Genomic DNA, 17782 nt, shown 5'->3' on the forward strand with positions numbered 1-17782 from the left:
CATGCTACGGCGTGACACATCGTTTGCTGCGGCCCTGTATCCGACGCCCGGAGACATAGTAAGCTTGTCGGGGGGGGTGCGGACGGGAGCCCCGACCAGCGGCGAAGGTGCAAAATTGTGAGGTGAGAGCGCCCGTGGTTGCTGTCCGCTCCAGATTTGCCTGCTTCCCCGGAGTAGCCGGCCTCCGGGGTCTGCAACCTGATCTGTTGCTTACGAGAGGAGATGGAGGGGACGGAAGGCACACCACCGTTGCGCGCCGTAATGGCGGCCATTAGAGCGCTCCACTCACAGATCATCGTCAACTACCAGGCACTGTCGGTAACAATGGATGTTCTTTGCCGGAGACCGGACAGCGGCTTTTTGCCATCATCGCAGCCAGAGGTGCCACCAGTGAAACATCGTGTATCCAACTTCGAGGTCCCTGTGCAGACGCCGGATCCCTTTCGCGCTGCTGATTCCTATGAGACAGATCGCGCGCCCGTGGACATTGTCAGCGTCCCTTGCTTGAACCCTATCTCGCCGACTATCACTATGGACAACTTTGACTGCCTTAACAAGATCACCTGTGACTATTGGAAAGTTTTATCATCCTTCCACGCTTTTCCTCGCTTGCTCTGTGGAGATCGTGAACTTTTATCCTTTATTTGGCTTGCTCATACTGACTTGAACTTTCATGGAAACTTTATCTCTCTCATTGTTGCAGTGGCCTGGGTTGTAAGTGCTCCAGTGGACATTCGTACTGGCCAGGGTTAACTTGTGGGACTTTTTAGGATACGTGAAAATAATTTAATCTGCTGCTGGGATTGTGACCTGTGAAATGCGGGAGTCGGGTGGTATGTTTTGTACTTCCCGGATTGATTGTGCATCTCGTTACATTTATTTTGCACTTGTTTCCGGGTGGTTGCGTCTGGTGGAGGGTAAGGGAGTCCGGGAGTGTGTTTTTTTGTCTCTCCTCCTCCGCTTCTTTCCTTCTCTCTTTTAGGGACGTTTCTGGGCGACAGGCACGCTGCTAGTGGGTTAGGCCGTAGCCATTGCAGGGTGGTGGGGGGGGTTTGTTATTTTGCCTTTGTTTTGTTCTATGGCCCCTTCTTTCTTCTCTTTCTCTCTCTTTAGGGTATTCCTCTGGGCGACAGGCACGCTGCTAGTGGGGTAGGCCGTAGCCATTGCAGGGGTGCAGGGTGGGGGGAGCGGGGGTGTTTGTTATTTTGCCTTTGTTGTGTTCTATGGCCCCTTTTCTTTTTCTCGCAGGGTCTGGTAGCGATACTTTCGATCTCATCCTGCTGCATATGAGTAGGCGGGGTTTGGGGTGGGTGGTTATGATGATAGATAGGTAGCTTTGTTCTTCTCCCTTAGTGACCATACTGGCGCTTGCATTTTTATTGTTGGTCTATCTTGCTTTATGACTGCCTTTTAACGCCTTCCCGCATTTTTATACCTCCAGTGTGTAGCTCCGGATATCCTGTATCTTCTTCTTTATCTTGTTTTTTTGGGGGGGGGGTTCAATGTAAAATGAAACCTTAGGCATATCCTTGATCTCGAAATGTTTTCAATACATCGTCTATCCTCTACCGCTGCCGGACCCATGGGTTGTCGGCTGAAGAGCTGTGTTATTGGATTTCCTGATACGTTCTGCATACATGTGGTGACCGGCCCCTGTCGATGCAGGGCTACTTCTGTATTTTGTGTTGAACGATATAATAAAAGTTTTCAAAAAAAAAAAAAAACAGTGAAAAGCACAACAGGTACAGCAGCTATCTGGCCTTTTAAGTACATGCAGAGCACTCTGGGCTGCACAGACTGGCAAGACCTGGGACATGATCCTGTATTATCGTGACCGCAGGTGTCCCTGGGCCTTCTGAACCATGTCGCTGTTGACTGATGTGTATTGGAGCAGCACAATGTAGACTCTAGCCTTACACATCACAGAAAAGCAATTATATATGTGCTTTTGATATTATATTCACTGTGTGCCTTAACTTCATCAACGTGTGTAAAGCATTTAAAAGTATTAATGAAATGTATTCATTGTAGAGACTAGAGAGTTATAAACGTGTGCACTAATGTTCAGTTTAAACATGAAAGCATGTATTCTTTATTCACGTTTTACACTTCCACTTGGAGTTATATTTGCATTTATTTAGAAAATTATATTTGCCTATGTAAACATGTATTCCTTTACTCACTTTTTGCATTTTTTCTGAAAGCTAAATGTGCACATGTATTTGAAGTGCATATTAAATGCTTAGTTAAATTAGCCTGGGTACAGGCTCCAGTTAAAATGCATTTTGCTTTGCCAGTATATTCTTTCTTTCTTTGCAGGTTTATGATCAGGATTCATTTTAGTTAGAGACCTCTCATTGTTTGTTTTAGAAAGCTAATAGAGAGAGGCCTGAAGAAAAAAACTTGGCAGCGAATATGGAGAATTCATCCTGTACCACGACGGAGAGATGTTCAATGTTGCGAATCACAGTCTTAGTTTGATGTGCTGAGAAAATTAAGCCTTGTTGCAGATGCACGCGAGAAACAATTTGATTTACTCTCAATGGTGTGAAACGAGATGAGACATTTTCTAAATCTCCTGTTACTTTTAAATTGGTGTTCTCACAGTTAGAGTTGGAGCATTTTCCCTTTAGGCTTAGAGATGTACATACCTCTCTGCTTGCCTTATTCCTGCAATTGTGAAGCTTTAAGCTAAACACTTATTTACTTTTTCCAAGACTTCTACTGGTCTGATCATGCTGACACCTTCTGTGCTCCTTAAATAGCGACCCTTGATAGACAATCGTTTTAACTTACTTATGTTTAGAAGAGAGAAGGGACGTTTCTTTATGAAACACCATTTTGCATTGATGCGTTTTTGAAATTGTGGTGGCTATCACAATTCTGTATCTCATTTTATCGTGACTTAACCTACTGAGATATTTCAGCTTATCTGCTGTCTTGCTGTACTTATTGAACGTATTGGTTTACGTATATACTGGATTGATTGGTAATCCAAAATAAAACCCTTTATATTTGTCCAACTCTTGGGTCTTATTGTTGAGTCACATTGGGTTGTCACATCAGAAATATATTATTGATATCGACTTCCTTTCAATGCTTCACGTCAACCAATAAAGGTCCATACAACCAATGGGGGAAAATATTTGATGATCTGACTAAGAGATTACATTGTAATTTCCAGTAATCTTTCAGTATCTAGTTAAGGGCTTGAGTATCTGGTCCCATTCTGCATTCCATCCCCCTTTAAACACCCCACAATTGGTGTTGAACTTACTGGGGTACCGGACCAAGAGCCTTGTGTTCAGTACATTTATTAAATGAATAGTCATGGTTGTCACGTAGAAGACACTCCTTTTTCCACATTTCATAGCACTTAGTCTCTTTACTGGGAAACCGCGTTTACAACGCTGTTGTTACAACACAGTACTTTTACAACCTGGCTGTTACAACAACCACGTTGTTAGTACGCAATACCTTTACATCGCAAGTCATTAGAAATACTTGCTGTAGAAGGCGCCAAGGTATTGGATATGAAATCCAACACATTCCCTGCTGTTGCGCATACTGGAGAAGGCATAGTAAATTATATTATTCTTGCGAGCCCCCTACAGCAAGTGGTTGTAATGACTTGCGATGTAAAAGTATTGCGTACTAACAACGTGGTTGTTGTAACAACCGCATTGTAATAGTACACAATGTAATAGAACGCGTTGTAACATACTATATTCCTCTTTAGTATCACAAGAGCCGGATCCAAGATTGATCCCAACGCCATATAGGGGATGTATTGTCACTTTTTGTCCTGGATTGCTTCTCTGAGAGGTTTACAGTTTGCACTTACAGAATGGCACCAGCTGTGCTATGACAGAACAGAAGCACTCTGTAACATAATGAACTATGTGTCACTATAGTTGAGTAAAATTGGGATTTGCATATATGTTTTATTCATAGTTAAGTGTTTAAATGCTACCTTATTGAGCCCTGAGGAGGCCAGAAGGTAATGGGCCAAAACGTGTTGACCATGTGCATTGAGGAGTCCATCATGGAAGTGTAAAAAGGGAAGTTATTAATGGTCATTATTAAGTGCTTAAAGGATTCATTCTCGCAGCACAGACTGGTGAATGTCCCTTGGCCTACCCACCTACAGACCACATTCAAACTATACAATTTGGGCGTCTTATTGTTGGAATTGTGATATTAACAAGGACAGTGTGGAGACTGATAATGATTTTAAAACATGAATTATACAGAATGTAAAAGAAATGCTACATTTCTCAGGTAACAGATTCTGCTAATGAGTTGGTATTTAGTGAGATTTCTTTTTGTCTTCAAGATTTACTCCGCGTGTTTAGAGATTAGGGAGATGTTCTTTTAATCTAAAGGTACAAGTTACTTATATAAAATAAGGTACATGCCCAGTAACAATTGAGTGAAGTATTGGAAACCAAGTACCACAGCTGAATTCTTCTTGTTAGAGAACCTAATGTTTTATATAATTGTATAGCACAGGTTCCATTGGGTTTTATGGGCCTTCCCCAAGTTTTATATATATCAGAGTTACTGGCTATCAATTTTGCACTCCGTGCCATCTGCAGACTAGTCCGAGGAAACACATGCCTAAGACAGACCATATGTAGGCCATGTCCTACATCAGAAGCATAAGAATTGGCATTGGACGATTCACAACAAACCACATCTGTTGGCGGATTACTCGTCAGAGCTGGACAATGATTTTGTGTACCGGCTAAACAGGACACATCAACAAGTCCACAAATAGGAAGTGAACCCACAAGTCCACCACAGTTACTTCTGCCAGTGAGGCAGTCATACCATCAACTTATTGGCAATCCCTGGAAACGAAAATGCTAAAGCTTTGTATTAAGTTACCCACACATGGGCAATGTACTATGGAACAACTGGCCTGGGATATTTGCTTATGCTTTTCTGTCTCTCCCACTCATTTCGTACGTTATCAGGAAAATGAGGCAGGTATTCATCACCCTCATCTTAGTGGCGCCAACCAGGGCCTTACAACCCTAATATTTCATGCTCCTGGATATGTTTGCCATTCCTCACAAGAAGCGGTCAAAGAAGCTGGGCTTTCTCACTCTTAGCTTTAGGGCCAACTCTGGCACTTAGACCCCAAAAGACTCAGCAAAGCAAACTGGCCCCTGAGCAACTAAAAATCAGGTACTTCACGGTCCCAGAGCAATGCACACCCATTCTCTGTGAGGTGAACAGACCCACCCACTGCATGTGCCCAATATTTGACAAAATGGAAAATGTTCACTATTCCATCAATAAATACATAGACCCACCCCCCAAGTTCTCAGTGCAAGATATGAAGTTGCCTGCTTCACCTTCCAAAGGCTGGATTAGCATACACTTTCATCTGTTTACACTGGACTGCAGTCGTAGCATACATACATAGGCAACACACATTCCTCTTTAAAATCCCTGTGGTGAAAGCTTTCATGGAGGGCTTTCAAAATGGTATACTTTCCGAACTACCCCAGTCTCTATTTGGAACTTAAATGTAGTTCTCATACATCTCATGGGTCCTCCCTTTGAAAGATTATAAGTCTGTGCTCTCCAGTTCTTTTTGTGGCAGATAGCCTTTTTAATAGCAATCACCTCGTTTAGATGCATCAATGAGTTTCACGCTTTAATCCACAAAACACATCACATTCAGGTTCACAGGGATGAAGTGGTTTTTGGAACCAATTCCCAAGTTCCTACCAAAGGTAGAGTCATCATTTCGCTTTAGTCAAACCATTGAGCTGCCTGCCTTCTTCCAGCACCCTGACTCTGTAGTGGGACAGGCTTTACACACACCAGACTTTAAAGGGGTACCTGTATTACATCAAAAGGACTCGATCCTTCTGTAAGGCAAGACAACTGTTTGTAGCCTTTGCCAAGCCTCAAAAGGGACATCTCCAAGAATGGTATTGTAAAATGAATTGACAGATAAAAACTTGTTATGCCAAGTCCATCCACATGCTAGGTATGCCCATGAGAGTGTACTCCATGCTCAAAGAGGATGCCACCATGGACTTTTTGAGCAATATCCCTTTAGCAGACATCTAAAAGCTGCTATCCGGTCAATCCAGACAAATTCACAAAACACTACTTTATGGACTTCCAAGCCTTAGTTGGCCAAACTGTATTAAAAAGTATTTTTCAAGCCGCTGCGTCATGTGCTCATTAGACTCCGTTTGGGAGGAAACTGATTTACAGTGTGTGCAGAGCATGTGTATCTACAGCCACACATGTTACGTACAGAAAATTTTACTGCGTAACTATCTGTTCATAGCTGGTAGTGCTGTACATTCACATGTGCCCACCTTCCTTCCCGGAAGTAAGTGATGATTACAGATGTTTTTCTATCAGCCTACTTTTTCATAGTATATTTCTTGTTAATACTTCAATTACACTGCTTACCAGCTGGCTAGGAAACAAAGGCGAGGTGGAGGTGTTGTTCTAGTTATAGGAAAGCTTCCTTTTCTGCATGACCATCCAAGATTGTTTTCCTTTTTCTGGAACTTATTGCTGCTGGCTTCAGAGCCCTAATAATTTTGCCCTTGTTACCCTAAAGTAAAGTGCCTCTACTCCCCATTTAAACCTGGTTAAATAGGCGTATTCCTAACTGGCACATTAAACTTGCAAATACGTCCCTAGTATATGATGTTGAAAGTAATCGCAGGGCCTGGAAGTTAAATACCTCTTGTGGACTACAGCAATTGTTGTGCCATTCACTACAGTAGCCGTGCAAACATAGCTACATGCCTGTCTTGAGTAGCCTAACTGCTGTGTTTCAAACCTGCAGCGTAACCGGTTAAAAAAAAACATTGTGACAGGTAAAATCTCCTTTTTAAATATTAGTAGGTCACCCTTATATAAGTCTTGTAGCCCACAAGGTAGGCTGCATGGTATTTGAAAGGGGGCCATGTAGAAAATTAATAATGCCATGTCCTTTCAGCGACCAGGCTTTAAGAGCTTTTTCACTGTGGCAGGACTAGTTGTGCTACATAGAAACCCTAAAAGCAGATTAAAATACTGATACTGCGAACTCCAAAAAGGGACCAGCTAGTGAAACAATTAAACCCTTATTTATTAATAGTTATTAAAAATCCAATTAATTGATAACGTTGAATTTATGATAAATATTAAGGGAAAATAACTTTTAGAAAGGAACATTTTCCCTGCCTGAAGTTCTTTGGGGCACTAGTTTGCATTAGCTTACCAGCTTCTCCCAGCCTGTGTTCAGCCTTGATAGGTGTGAACGAGGTGTGAAAGGCAGGGGCGGTGGGTGAGATTTTAAAGTGGTGGGCGCAAAGTGATTTGCATACAGCACCGTAGTGATCGAGCGCAGCGAGCGAGCCCGAACCCCAAAAGGGGGGGTTTGGGGGGATTACCCCCCCCCCAAGAAAATTTTGAAAAAAAGAAGAAAAATCATGCATTTTCAAGCAAATTTGAGAAAGCAGGAAGGTTAATAAAGCAATTGTGAAAGTGCAGTTATTACATTAATAGATGGCATAACATAGGTAGCTGCTTATTCAGTATAACCTCAGAGCTTCATGCATTCTGTCCTATTATGCTCAGGTGCTGAATTCAATTTGCATCCCGCTCTTAGATGACAGTTAATAGCTCGCTGTTCTATGTTAGGATTTTAACTTAGAAACTGCAAGTAACAAAAGGTAAGGTGCACATGTTACCATGCAATAGCCATTGCTGTTAAATTATTTATTCAAATATTAGAACCATCTCCTCCCCTATACATGCCTCGTGCATATAGAGTACTCTGTTGCATGCCTGTCTGCCTTAATCTTGCTTTCTTTGATACCATATCCCTGAAACCCAATAATATCAATTCATTTCATCAACCATTTGCTTCTCACATCAAACACTGAAGACAGATGGGAATGAACTTCGTCAAAATAAATTACAAGGCGGCCATCTTAAAATTAATTGAAAAAGTTAAATACTATAATTCATGCATGTTCGAGCCAGAGCATTTATATTGCACCTTTCATTTTAATAGTTTCCAAATCAATGTAATTAACTCCAGGGTCGTAATAATGTACTGACCCAATTATGAACACATGAATGGGCATATGCCACTCACCCTTCATGGGGTGATTCAGACTCATTTCCCCTCCTCCTTCAATGCTGTAATGTGCAGCTACATGTATTCCCAATCCCCATGCTTGGGCCTATCAGTCTCTGAGTGCCACCCACGAAATAATCATATTTGCAGAGCAAGTCAAACAGGACTCTCAAAAAACCACTCGTGAGTAGAGACAGGTAGGCCAGGCAGCTTCCTCAAGTGATGCCTCACCCATTAATTGGCCTGCTATATTGCCCTGCATAGCCAGAGCCTGTATCTGTACCTATCCCAAAACCCAAGTTGCGCAATACTATAGAAACAGGAAGGGGGGAGATAGGGAGTGGCAGATTTCTCAAACCAACAATTGACGAGGAGCCAGCGAGGGGGCGCCCATTTTTGTCTGCCGAAATGTAAGCCTCTTTAATACAGAATAAGCCATTGAATAAACACCTCTCCTGGTACTTTAGAGCAGCCAATTTTCCCCTCTGCTTGTAGGTGGGAGTGGTACATTTAAATTGCAGATACCTATATGGAGAGCTTGTGGCTTGAGAATCAAATAAAGCGACCAATAAAACTTGACTGTTGCATTGTCCTCTCTATAATTATTGAAAGACTAAATTCATACAGTACATAGCTTCGTCAAACGGAAGTTCTAAAGCACTTTTAACATCCAGCTGAAAAAACGAGAGATGCTCAGCTAAAAATTCGTACATCTTAATATACTCTTAATTTTATTGTTGCCTCCTATTTGCACGCCACACCCATTGACACCCCTTATAAAGTGTAGCGTGAAAGGGGGCCTTATTAACAATGCAGCGTTAAGTCATGTTAAATGGCTTAACTCTGCCTTGTAAATGAGGGGAAGGGTTTATCGCCACAGGAACGCCATAAAAAGTGACGTTCATATGGCGATAGGGGCATATAAAATATGCCACCAAGAGCGCCTGAGCAGGGGCAACTCTAACGGAGACAGGGGCCTTGCAAATATCAATATCTTCTTTCAAAATATTCCGAAATGCTGAAAATAAATACCTAAATTCCATCTAATTTATTTATTTTAATATTTTTGCTTTCGGTGTGAAACATTATTTCATATTGTCACAGTTGTTCAAATATGTTATATTTTATTTTATTTTGTGTTATTGGTGTGAAGCAGGGCCAGACTGGCCAATAGAGCAATCGGGCAATGTCCGACCGGGTGTTCTGACAGGTCAGTGTGTGGGCCATTTTATTGGCTGTCTATGGGCCTATTTTAGGGTCTACTGTCCCAGCTGTACTATTGATTTCCCTAATATTAAAACAAACTGTGCCTGCAGTAAGCCCAAATCCATGCAATCTTCCATACCTTGAAGAAAACACTTATACGTATTCAAACCTGCCCACATTTTTTTTAGTTTCAATAATTCTATAATGGAGGCCACTTCTATTTTTGTGTCCAGGCCTGTTTTCTATCGAAGTCCGGTTTACAACTAAAACTTTTAGCAGGTGTGTATAGGTATATATCAGAATTAATATAAGTAGGTGCTGCACCACACATGACTAGTGAACTGGCATACTAGTATGAATTGCGAGCACCCTCCGATTAGAAAGCAATATTCTTCCTGGATGGGTGTTTACATACCTCACTGGATGCAATGATACCAACTGCAGCGTTATTTCATAGGACTTGCGTTTTTACTAGCTGCTCAGCAGGCCCACATTAATTGCCTTACTATATACAGCTTCCCTGAGATAAACCTTGGATTACCATCGAAATATCTAATTTGGTGAAGGTAGTGCTCATAGTTTCGTGACATTTGAGAATGAAGGTGCCTATGTAGAGAACTGAATCAATCTATTATCTGCACTGTCATTGTAGACACAGCCCTGCTTGTGAACTACAGCGTCACTTCCTGTCTAAACATGACAACGGATTAGCCGGGTCTGGTGGCTGGCTAGTAAGGTCTGGTGGCTCAGTGAACTAATGTGTCCATTGCATGGGCCTGTGTGCAACCGCATGGGCACAGGTTTGAATCCCCATCGGTCCACGCAGCCTTTCATCCATCTGAGGTCGATAAAATGAGTACCATCGGATAACAAAAAACATCTGTTATTCAGCGCCAAGATACCTAAGGGTGAACAGATCATGCGCTTTACAAATACTTACGATATTAAAAAAAAGGCCGACCTCTAGTAGAATCCGTTCATTCACATGAAGTGAGAGATGACTCCATCCATCTGATGTACTCTGTTTCATGAGTCAGGCATCTTCTGCATTACTGCAAAAGCCAAGCCCGAGGGCATGAACATATATAACCAAGTGGGGAACTGTATAGATACTAATAGTGGGGACAACGCCATCGCCGGCAATGCTCTATACAACAGTACGCGTGGTGGTAAGGACGCCAGCCCAAATATTTTTTGGTCCTAGCATGGTTTTAACCAGCCCCGTTTTATACGTCTGATGCAACGCTCACTATAATTTCTATTAGCTGATGTTATAGATAGTGCAGGCTCCAAAGTACTCTAACTTTATCAGTAGAGCACATCGCGTCATCTTACGAATTATGAATGCAAACAGTCCAAAAGTCTCAACAGCATCGACATCGAGTAACAGGTGCAACAGAAAGAAAACAATCACTCCTCACATTCCAAGGCAATGCCCTCCCACCCCCCACATACAACGCAGTTCTATTCCCCATACCTCATCCCAGGACTGGATTAACCATTAAGCAAAATAAGCATGTGCTAAGGGCATCAAGGGAAGGGGAGGGCACCACAGACATTTTTCATTGCCGGATTTACCAAGCACCATATGGTGCAATAGTGCAAACGGAGCAGATGAGCCTACAAAGTGGAAGTATACAAAAATTAACATTACTTTCAATCTTACTGTAATTATTGCTTCATTTCGAAAAACATTTCATTTTAAGGTTTATTATTGTTTATATTTTGAATTAGATATATATGGGGCACCAAAATCTTTTAAGTGCATAAGGCCTCTAAAAGTCTAAATCAGGCCCTGCTTCCTCCCACTACTGATGAGCCCAATACCTATTCACCCTGCACCAAAAATCCCCACACTGCCTGCCCTCTGTATCTCACACCCGTGTACCCCTTCTGCACTACGGACCTGTATCCTACAAACTCTTTCTTCTAACCAAAATGTTATAAACCCAACACCCTAAACACTTGCATCCTGTAATCTAGCACCATAACCTCTGCACCATGCAGTCATGATGGCTACGCCTCTCCTGCGTATAAACCAGACACGTAGTTCCCCCCAACACATTCCTACTTCACCCTGTAGCTCTGCATAATAAATTCTCACCCCCTGTAGGCCCCACCCCCATAACAAGAAACCCTGAAGTACTGCGCCATGTATAGCACTTCACTTGTTTTACACAACAAACAAACTTTAACTTCCACTGCACTGAATGCGGGAAGGCAAGCTTCTCGAGTTTCGTTGGTAGGAAATGCATTGCGGTAAACACATTTAGTTTCTGTACGTCTTTCTTTCCAGTCGTGCACGTGCTCTGCCCCCCACCCCCCCGTCCTCCCAGTGGTGGACTCGATTCGCAAAGTTTATTGCGCACTTTATTGGAACAGAACTTATGCTGGTGCGAAATACAGAAGTGACGCCAAACATCCCACGCTGACCTCAAATGACTAACAGTAACACCTTATTTTACAATTTATTAACTCTTCACCTGCCATTTACTTACTCGACTCGAGTCAGTGACGGTCCGGACGGTTGACAACAAGTCAGTCAGTCAACAATGGGGGACGAACAACAACTCAGTCTCTGTCTGAAGTCAAGTGAGTGACGGTCTGACTGCTCTGCTGTCTGGGCTGGCCTGCGCGCATGAGAGACGAGACAGAGAGGGAGCCCCCGCCCCCCTACAGGTTCATCGAATCATTGCCACCCACCCACGCGCAGCATCCAATAATGGATTGCCTCCTTTTGGCGCAATGAACCAGCCAATCCTGGCGCTGCATAAGCGCCAGGATTGGCTAGGGGGGCACACAGACTACTCGCCCTGGCACCTTCTGAAACGACCAGCCCCAGCTAAAGACACACCCCCCTGGCCCCTTCGGTCTTCTTACCAGGACTTATGCTAAAGCGCATGCGTGGGCAAGATTCCGCCGAAATTCCTCATGCGCCACCAGCAGTCAGCAGAGTCGACTCGGCGCAGTCTCAGCCAGACACTGTGATGACGTAAGCTGTTGTAACCCAACCCAGCCCCACCCCCTGCGCACTCCCGCTGCCATCGGGTCTTTCCCAGAACGAACCCTCGATTGAAGCGCTGCGCTTCATTTTGCTCTCACTCACTGCAGCCGCGGGTGCGTCCACCAGGCTTAGTGGGGCTACGCCCCAATGGACGCACCGCTGCTGGTGAAAGGCCTCCCAGGCGCAAACAGTAGGCTGAACTGAATGGGCAGACATGACTTCTGAAATCCACAGAACGTTCAGGTTGAGGGCTATGGGAATCCTGCAATACTGCACTGTCAAATCCTGCTTAGCAGGACTATTGAGCCACATGCAGCACTGCAGCACTTGGGGCTCAATTCAAAGAGAGGGAACAGGATTTCACAACTATTCTTAATGGTCCTCTGTCTGGTTGCTGAAGGACCTTATTTTTGTCCTACCTAACATCTGCCTCTGGGTTTGTTGTGCATACAGTGCCTGCTTCATACTGGAATTTGTTGATCCATGTGAGTGGATTCCCTGTGACACTCACACACATACCCTAATCTTTTACCATCTTGAAAATGCCCTGACACATGACATTTGGGACCTGTTTGCAGTAAAGCAAATGAGAACTGCTGATAAGGTGGATAGTGTTGGCCCGGGAACTTTTACACCACTGGTTAGGGAGTGCCCAGGTGTTACATCCACCCACTAGTTGGTGCCAGGCATAAATGTGGCATCTCAAGGCACCCACATCGGAACACTTTCTAGACCTGTGGAAGATCAGAATAGTTTGAAACAAAGAGAGAGCCGCCCCACAGATACTTATGCATTAAGTATCTCAAAAAGAAAATTTCTGTTGGATCGCATCTAACTATTGAACCTTTCATCGATACTCAACCATACAGAGGACAATCTAATGTCTTTTAGTCCACTTTTACAATAGACCCCATGAATCAATTATAAGCGGAAAAAACTATTTTTTGTATATATCAAAACAATGAATTTATTAAAAACACAATTAATCATATGAAATACAATCAATGTAATAATTTCCTAATACAATCAAAATCATATTTTGATAATAAAAATGATACACATAAAATTAACATCAATCTACATCAGAGATAAATATATGTGATAACTTTAAAATCATAACCACGTTAATTCGATTGAATCAGTACTATTAAAGTCCATAAACTGTTGTATAGTTGGACTTAGACGTTCCTCGAATTTAACACTAAAAAAACAGTTTTTATCGAAATATGTTTTTAATTATAAAATTGTATTAGGAAATGATTACATTGATTGTATTTTATATGATTGTGTTTTTAATAAATTCATTTTATTATATAAAAGATAAGGTAGGTTTAGCACCCAATTTCTTGGAGGTTAAAATCTGCTCCAATCCGGAGCTAAGCTTTACTCAGGGAATATTTGAGGATTGTCTGAAATAGACTAACAAGCTGGACATCGCTTGAATCAAGTATACAAAAAAACACACTTCATGATTTAGGATTAGCTAGTATTTTTGAGAATACTAACGAGATTGGCTCAAGCACGAAGGCTCTGGTTATGGACACATATCATGCCCATAAAGACAAGATGAGACTTGAGAAAGCTACGGACATGGTAACTATCCATGCATATATCCCTCAGTCAACTTGTGAAGGAATGGAGCCTTATCTATTGTGGATAAAGGCACTAGAATACAGATTTTATTTAACCTGCTTTCAAATAAACACAATTTACTTCCTGGTGGTTTTTCCCATCACTGTGACATGGCTTTCTCGAAGAACTTTGTTATTTTGCATTTTGTAATAACCTTTTAGATCTGTTTTTACGCCCAATTTTAATAGGGAAACGTTTTAAAACTCACCAAGAAGGTTTGTTTTTACAATGCTGTGAGTCTCCTACAATCTGTTTTGCAGTATTGAATTTTATTACACAGGCGAGAGGTTAAAGGAAAAAGTATGCAGTGTGACTCAGTCATGACGCTTCTAGTCGAGCGTTGTCTGTGTGTGAGTCGTTAGGGTCTGAAATATCTGTCTAATCTTGTGGAGGCCTAAATCTCCCATCAATGGAAAGGTGGCTAGATAACAAAACCGTTAACTAAGACTTAGATGCGCACTACTTAAATTAAATTCTAATAACGATATAACACTATTTAAACATTTTTTTTTCAACTGTTGACTATTACAGATTATTCTTGAGTTTTCACAGTAATTACAATCATATTCTGTGAATTACATTTCTTTTTTTCAAGATACATATACAACATTTCAATATCATTATTCATTCAATATACAAAAAATAGTTTGTCACTAAGGATATGAATAGCCCAATGCATTTCGGGACACGTAGGCAGTCCCTTCGTCAGGGGCAACACTGAAAACAAAAAGATAATATACAGGCACATCAGTCATGATTTGACAGCTTCAACAATTATAAATAATTCAACATTTTCAAGTTCAATCTAAACTAAAAAAGAAACCTTCACCAAATGAAACACCACAAGTGTCTGCTGAAAAAACAACAACTCACTCCAATGATGGAGGGCCAATCCCTCTGATTGTAACTTAATCAGTTTGTCGTGCAAAAACGAGTTCTTTCACCTTTTTTCTGTAAGATATATGTAAACTTATGTCTAAGCAATCTACCGCTTCATCCCTCAGCGTAAGCACAACACATGACTTAATCATACCTTATGCCAGATCAAAAAACAATGTTGGAGAGTACAATGGTGGTGCTGTTCTTTTTACTCTGTATATATATATATATATAAAGAGCACTCTGTAGTATTTGTTACCAACCACGATTCGAATGCCAATATTGTGCCAAATCGAAAGCCATTAGCGCTTACCAGTCAATATACTTGTGTAAACTTGTCTCTTGACAAAACACCTTCGTCTTCAGCTACGCGACAGCCTGCCGGTGTTAAGAAAAACCGGGTTACTATTAAATGTTACCAAAACTCACTGCTTGTAAATTAGTGTAAAGCCATATTTTCGCTTACCTAAAGTCTTCACCACGCTATCGTGTAATTCACCAAAGCCACTCTACTCCAGACATTCGGGTTCCGGATAACGTCAAACATATTGGATTTAACTGCTTGATCATGCCCGACGCATTTCAATTGGCGGTTAGAAAACATTTTCTACCAATCAGCGCTCATCACCCATACGACACTCTCTCTACGTTCGTTGCCATAACAACCTACTATCTTTAAACAGACTTCCGATTCAATAAAACTTTATTCGAGATATTAATGTCACCGCAAATGTCATTCGAGGTGGTATGCGAATAATTCTGAAAATGCCCGACTAATATGCTTCAAAAATGACGACTTCAAGACGTTTTTACCAGTCAGCGCTCATAAACCATTAACTCTACTACGCTTGAATTAGAGTGTAGGATTGTTCTGTTCGTAGCCGGCTGCCGTGCACACTCAGAACGCCTAGTTTGCATTAGACCTACGGACCTAACGTGTAGGCGTGCGTTTTCGTTTCCTCACTAACGGTCGATACCGCAGCTGGTGGCAGCCGTGGGGGGGAAGTAAACGCCGCCGATGAACACCGAGCCGAGCCGGGCGGAGGATTCGCGGAGGACCTGCGATATGGCGCATAGAGGGCCTGTGAGCCCGGTAGAAGGTGGTTTTTAGCTGCAGACACTGGAGGGAAAAGACACTGGGAAGAAAGGCGCCAATATAGAAACCGAATCTGGCAGAGGACCCGCAGCACGGGGTTTGTAGGACCTAAGCAGCCCGGTGACAGTACCTTGGCGGAAGGAGGGCCCTGGAAATCCGTGCAACAAGGCTCTGCCTGGGCCGTTCAACAAAAGATCAGTGGTATTGTCGGACATTTACTTGATTGATCTGAGTGTGTGTAAAGGCAGACCGAGGAACAGAGGTAAGCGGGAAGTAGTATGTTCAATTTCTCTCGTAGCACAAATGTGGAAAAATTGTAAGTTTGGACACTAAAGCTACAAAGCCTTGTCTGGGGAAAAGGTGTTGCTCTCCCCAGTAATTACAGGAGTTGGGGAAAAACCATACAACAAGGCTTTATTGGTGTCTCCCTGTGCCCCGAGAAGGTTTAAAGAATAAGAGAAGCTAATAAAAATGGCACCGGCTAAAGTAAGAACCCGTACTAATGTAAAAATTGGGAAAAAGTCCGAGAAGAACTCTCCAGAGCCCGGAGAAGGCAGTGGGACAGGCAATCTGTAAGCGGTGTTGAGTGAGCCAACCAGAAAGAAGAAGCAAGCTTCAAGAAATATTCAATCCCTGTTACTAACACCTACATCCGCGAAGGGGTTGCTCAGCAGTATCTAACTCAATTAAAGACTTTCTGGGAAGACACTTTAAGGGGAAGGATGTAAATAGTAAGGAGTCAAACGCTTTTGCAGATATAAACTCCGAGATTGGGAGTGAGGATGTCCTAGCCTCTCTGAACCAGTCCATGCTTAATCTATCTGGGGAACCGTTGAACCCACGACTGTCTTCCTCGCCAAGAATACTCCAGCAGTCATTTGAAGGTGAATTAGAGGACGAAGGGAAAGACTTATCCACTAGTAGAAATGAATAAGCCCAAAAAACCAAAACGGAACTATGATGCAATCTAAGGAAAATGTGGGAATGGACTACTCCTTTGGTTTAGGAAATGAACGTTTGCACTCTCCAATGCATGGGCTGGAGGTTACAGGAACCTCGAGTACCTCCATGCTTGAGGTTATGTGGATCCTTCAAAAAACCCTGCAAGGCTTACTAGAGGTTTCGGTATTAAACAATGATCTCTTAAAAACTCAGGGGGATCAATCCAAAGCAATCCTGGGTGAGCTGACCCAAATTAGAAGTTTAATGCCGGCTCTTGTTAGGCCGATTGGGGAAACCAGGAGGGGATTGGCAGTCAAGAGGTGGAGGAAAACATGTTAGGGGCTCCAATTTCAAAGAATGAGGTACCATTAGTATATATATCCAGGCAGCCAATGATTGTGAAAAAATGGGGGGAAACGAGATATCATACGAGTAGGGAGGTTACTCGTATAAAAAGATGTTTTCTAAAAAATCCTACCTGGACGTTGAGAAGAGGTAAAGGAGAAAAAATGGAATTTGTAGGTAAAGAGGGGGAAAAAATGCAAAGATCTAAGGAGAATAAAGTAAAGTCCCCGACGGAACAGGAAGAATATTGTAAACGATTAGTAAGACCAAAGTTTATTAAAAGTGGTCTGGTACCTACAATAAGGGTCATGGAGGGTAATGAGGAGATAAGTAGAAAAAGGAAGCCAACAGGAGTTGAAGGAAATCCTAGGTGCAGTAAGGCACCGGTGGTAGACGATAAGGGAGATCAATCGTCAATGAGAAGGGAAGTCAACTTAAAGGGGGTTAACTATGGATCTAGACAAGCAGGTACTAAAGATCAATGGGTTTTCCTGAAACCCGATAATGATGGTAAAGCTAGAAAACTAAACCCATTAAATTGATCTCAACTATTATTTACTATGACAAA

Source organism: Lissotriton helveticus, chromosome 4_1 (genome assembly GCF_964261635.1).
Source record: "Lissotriton helveticus chromosome 4_1, aLisHel1.1, whole genome shotgun sequence".
NCBI classification, from domain to species: domain Eukaryota; kingdom Metazoa; phylum Chordata; class Amphibia; order Caudata; family Salamandridae; genus Lissotriton; species Lissotriton helveticus.